Below are 6,129 nucleotides of genomic sequence, written 5' to 3' on the forward strand. Positions count from 1 at the left end.
TTATATGCTTAAATTTTATGTCTGAAATTCAGATCTAGGTTTATGTTTACTCTGAGTTGGTGACATCATTTACGTTCCCTCAATAAAGAGCTTTCAAGGAAAATGTGTATTTCTCAGTTTGTAGGACTGGTTGCGTGTGCTTGCTCTGTGTGTCAGTGAAGGCTGATGGCTCCTCCCTCTGTGAAAGCAAATTTCTCAGCCTCAATCTCATCAGGCATATATTGGGATTATGTTCCTTGCTTTGATAGAAGAAGCAACAAAGATGAACCGATTGTCCTTGTGATACTTACTTATTTTCCTTTCTAGTTTTGCTGTACACCTTTTCCCAGGTTTTTCTATTCTATTTTTAAGTCCTGGACACTAAGTGACGTGATGACCGAGCATGTATAAGTTGTCACTTGATTCTAGCTCGCTCTCTCATCCCCAGAGCAAAAACCGGATCATGTTAGAAGCACAAACAGCTAGTTTTACCAGTGATGTCTGTCAGGTGTCTTAGTGCCACAGCTGTCTCTTACTGAGGCATCATGGTCTTACAGCACAAATTTTGAATGTCCTTACACACGGCTCATCTGAAGTCCTTTTCATGAGAAATTTCGTGGCATTGTGCAAAGCAAATGCTGTTACTGATTCTGCTCAAGAACAGGTAAGATGTGTCACCTTCCCAATCTAGTGATGCGTTTTCCCCAGGACTCATAAAGCAACCTAAGCCTGCAGTGAGTGGCATAGATGAGGCACCTGCGGAGAGATTTACCCATTCCCAGAAAACCAGCTCCTCTACCACCCAAGAGAGCAAAGCAGAACAAAGGCTATAGTAACCACCTATCAATCTATAGATTGTATTTCTACAAGAAGTATCTTCTTGTTCCCTACAAAGTGCTAACACCTCCTGGTGCATTCATGTTTCAGTTGAGTTGGGCAAGGTAAACCAGCTCCAAACTCCAAACTGCTAATTGCTCTCGTGTTCCTTCCCACCTCCTCAAAGTTCATCCTGAACGTGCATTCATCTGTTTGCCTACATCTGATAAACATGGTATTCTTCGTATTTTATCCCTCCTGACACAGTATTATTCCGCTTAAAAATGACTGTAATCACATGCTTCCCTTTGCAGACACTTGTGCACCTTAATGGAAGTGCTTTATATTTTTAAAAGGAGGTGAGCATCTCTTAACTTATCACAGACATATTAAACATTAAAAATATGAAAAATCCATATGGATTAAATATTTATTTTATTTTTTAGAGAGCAAGTACAATGATGTTGCATTAAAATAATGCTATGTCATAGTTGTTACAGCTCTGATAGAAAAATAAACATCTCAATATACTACAGTGTCAACTCATTAATAAATATCAAAATAGAAGTTAGTAGTCAACCGAAATTAATAAACAGCTATAAAAGTATACTATTTTAAATAATAAAATATTCAGTATATTTCCAGACAAACAAAAGTAGTGATTTAAAAGTATCATTTAACATGTAAAATGAACAGTAAGAAGTTATAAATTTATTTAAAACCTCTTCCTTTACTAACATTCTCTATGCATAAAATCTAGAGAAACATTATTTATCTGTATATACTTCTTTTACAAAAGGTAGTATATGTTAAATAGAAAGTTAAAAACTGTACTATTATTAATAGCTGTCGCGCCATTGCTAAATAAGACACTTTAAAGTAGCTTTATTTTTTGAAGCAGTAGTAGGTGAAAGTGAAGAAGATGTTAGCACAGTGAATTCATCCAACACTAATGCCTTCCCAAAAGAACCTTTCATCTTTCAACATCTCCCTTCAAAATACAACTGAAACAGCCCAAACACAATATAGGTATCAGGATGAAATGTTAGGATTTGGGTAGAAGCCATTATTTTAACAAATGCCAGACATTTTAATTTTTTTTTTTTTTTAATAAGTAGGTACCTTTTTTTTAAGAGTGTGTGCAGAAAAGGAAACAAAGAGAACATGCAATCCAGAGCAGCATTGCTAAAGCTTAAGAATCTCCTAATTTTATTTTTTTTTCTTTTTCCGTTCCCCCGCTTCCCCCAGAAAGGCCAACCATTCTGAGCTGGCTTGCACTCAGTGAAACCCCACTGATTTGGCTTGCTATAGAAATCCATTCACGCTGGCTAATTTTAACCTTTTTTCCCTCCCCATGAATTTCAATTCTCTGTAAGATCCATGAGATGTCTGTGCATCGGAGCAGTGTCAAGATGATCATTAAAAAGTAGTGTTCTTCTTAACTACTGCTCCCTTTCTGCTTAGCAAATAAATATTTCCTGCAAATGGACAGCCAGAACGCTGGCACTGCGCTTCGCTCATAGTCAGAGCAGACTGTCACCCAGCACTGACTCAGCACGAGTGCCTCTATGCGAAGAGCCCTTTCCCAGCTACAGCTTACATTCCTTAAGGCTGGCTGGTGGAGATCCTGGGGCTGGTGGGAAGTCAATGGGCAGATGCCCAAAGACTTCCCAGAAGCTTTAATGGAGGTCTGCAGCATCCAGGTTTACAGTACATACTGGCACAGGCGGTCCCTTGCTATGTTACATGCAAGCATTTTTTGGTGAGCAAAGATGCAAAAAGCCTGCAGCGCAGTGTGTGGCCAAGCCCCTAGGACAGAAACTGTACCACCTCTGCCAAGCCAACCTACTTTGAAGAGCCTTCCTGCCCTGACAAATGGGGAAGTGTGGTCTCAGAGCACCACCTCTGTAGGGATGCTGTAGGATCATTCCCAGTTCTGGGAATTGTAGGATGCATTGCACCTGCTGAGGATGCCATACCTCTACAAGTCCCTGCAGAGGCAGCAGTACCTGTGCACCTCTCTGCCTTGGGCACCACCAGGCCTTGTGGCTACTTTAGGACTAAAGGTTGCCTGAAGCTGCTTCACACGTCCACTCCCACAGTTTGCAACGCATGTACATTTAGGTATGCACACTGAGCAGGAAACATATTATATATGATCAGACTGGGAAAATAATTTTTTCTACTGCAGTCTGAAGAATACTTTACATAGCAAGTTTTCATGACACCATAGAGAGGAAAAAATAAATCCAGTTGAAAATAATGGATAAAATGTAAACTATGTCTATACAAACGTCCTTCCTTTTTAAGGTTCACTTTCAACATTCCTTGTGAACGTAAGGGAATTTCAGCTGGGCACAATGAAAATTCCTCGCATACCATGTGCACGTTTTCTGGATGAAACAGCTATTTTCCCACACGCTTCTGTAGCAATGTTATTAATGTACTCACGATGCTTGGAAATAATCAATTCATAGTATTTCTTCATTTTAGAGTCTTTAAAAAAATCTGAAGTAAAAGGCATGCTTTTTAATTGCACAAACATGTCATTTCTGAAATGTTTGACAACTAACCAGTTAAAGGTAAAAAAAGTGAGATTAGAATTTGAAAATCATACATACGGTTTTTAACATTAACAAATCTGCTGTGAAAAGTCATGCACATGCTCTGTTTGTGGGAGCAAATCTAAAACCAACTCCCCAAACCAATGATGAGATGCAACAGTATCTGCGGGTAGATTTTTGGGTATGGGCATGCAGTCGAATTATTTGACTTTTTTTCATTTTTTGAAGAAGCCTAGTATAAGAAGTTTTATTTAAGAAGTTTGGAACGTTCTATTCTGAGGCTAGATATTTTTTCCCCTATTTTTACGAGCATCTTTGACGCACAATACATTGAAAACTAATATGAACTAATTTGTCTTTAATATCTCCCATATTAAGCACTATAGGAAGCAGAGTCCTTCTGCAATTGCTGAGGAAATTCCTTGTGAATTACAGGCTGCTTTCTCATTTAAGGTCATGTGCTGAGGGAACACAGCTCCCTAAATAGTGAGGCTTTTGTTGGGCTATTCATCTCCTGCAGCAGCTCTTCTGAAAAACATGGTCAAAGGCAGAGGGAAACAAGTACCAAGCAAAGCCAGAGTTTCTCATGGATAGATTCCATCCCTAGAAACAAAGCCTCCTCCCAAGGATCCTGCTCTGTATAAGCTCCCCATGGGCCTTCTAAAAGCCTTGACCTGTCACATTAGCAGCAGCTTATTCTTTTTCACTAGTCTCCTCCACAATACAGCAAAAAAGCTTTTTTTTCCTTATTTTTTTTTTCGTAACAAACTTTTTTTTTTAATACACTTTTTTTTAACCTCAGGACAGCAAGCAGCTTACAGTGCAATTTGTCCTGTGAGCCTGCTCTATTTGATCAAAGCATTTTAAATATTCAGGCAGGTGTCTGATAAGGAAATACTGGCTGTGCCCCTTCACAGGCAGCGCTGCAGAAGAAAAGGAGTAGCAGTGTGATGTGTGTGGAAGATGGGTGTTACAGCTCAAATCTTTCTCCCACAAAGAACCCAGCTCCATTGTCCTCTACCCACATAATTTAACTCCCCCTAACAGTGAAAAGTAATTTCTAAAGAAAAAACATTAGCTATCTCTTCAGTAAACGCTTTCAGGGCCATTATGGGAAATACATCTGAGGAAACTTTTTTGCTAAAAAAAAAAAAAAAAAAAATTATCACACTGTTTAAAGAACATAATCACATCTTTTGTAATATACCCAGATATTCTCTGCTGAGCTTTTAAATTTGTTTTGTTTTGTTAAGTTAACAGATACCCAGAGACTTTGTTTCCTACTCACTTAAAAATACTAATGAACTGTGACAAGGCCAACAGCAGGTAAACATTTATTGATCTTTTATCTTAATCCCACTGAAACCAATGGTTTGGAATCTGTTAATTTACATAGGAGGAAAATGGTTCTATGTGTTTTAAAAGAAAATGAAAGTTTAAGGTATACTTGATAGATTACAGAATTAATCTATAATTAAGATATTACTTAAGTTATCACTAAAATCAGGGTCAGTGTAAGGAACCCCCCTTTTCTTTAAATGAGACACTTTCACCTGTACGGTAGAAAGCTCAGGCACTACTTTGAAGACTGCTTTAGAAACATTTAATAGTCCAGTTTACTCTTTTTTTTTTAAAACAAGCCCTAAAATCTAAAGCTTTTATGACAATTTAATGGAAAGCCCACTGTCTGTATATTATTTTTCTTGATCCCTCACTTGATCCACGATCCAATAAATTAATTGTGAACACTCACATAATACTTGTCATTTGTTCTGCATCCTGCCTTCCTTTCACATGTATACTCTTCAGATTTCAGTGGGAATTTGCAGAAGAAATACAGAATAGGAAATACAGAACATATACTAATTTCTAAAAGCTGCATATAAAGCGGTCCTGCCTTGTTTCTGTAACTCTTATCTATGACCAGTACAGACCAATATTTAGTTATCAGTAATTAATGTTGCTAAAATGATACACTGCATACTCTCTTCTGAGACGATTTTTTTTTTACCAGCAAGATTTTAGTGCATTTGAGGTTGATCAGATTTTCATAGGGTTTCGGCAGCATAAAGTTAGTAAATCAGACTGTTAGCTGACTCTTCCAACTAGCATATAATAATAACACGTCTTCTACCACTATAGCCGGGTTCAGGGGTAAGAAAATGCTTCTGCTTGACCTTGTAGCTCAAATTCTGCTCTCAGATAAGCTCATATTGGTCCCGCTGTGTTTCAAAGATTTTGCCCATTTCTGAAGGCAGAATTTGATCCCACATTTATGAAGTCAGTGAATGTGTTCTCTTGAGAAAAAGACTCCTGTTTTCCTCACCTTGTTCCAATTTGCATGTTCTTTTCCACATCACACCGGACACATTTCTCAATGCACAGTCACAAAACTTGAAGTGGTTCTGTAAGGATTCACGAAATCTAATCCTGTCGACTAATTTACATAGGAAAAAAGAGCATGTGTGTAAAATCAGACTTATGTCTGACATCATACAAAAAGAACAAAGCCCTTATTTGGCAAAACACTGACATGTAGCTAGCAAACCAAACACAGCTCTGCTGTAATTTATCTGCTTGCAATGGAGTTGATGCTGCTGACTCCAAAGGTGAAGTCAGCCGGCAGTGATCATCATGTAGACTATGCTGTTGGACAGAGGAACTCTCCTGTTTTCTGTAGCCACTCAGTTTCCAAATACCTTAAAATTCATATATAAATTTTTATGTTGAAACAAGTAAAAAAGCTAAAAATTACTCTTTATCAGATATA

Source organism: Fulmarus glacialis, unplaced genomic scaffold, assembly GCF_000690835.1.
Source record: "Fulmarus glacialis isolate BGI_N327 unplaced genomic scaffold, ASM69083v1 scaffold9081, whole genome shotgun sequence".
Classification (NCBI taxonomy): domain Eukaryota; kingdom Metazoa; phylum Chordata; class Aves; order Procellariiformes; family Procellariidae; genus Fulmarus; species Fulmarus glacialis.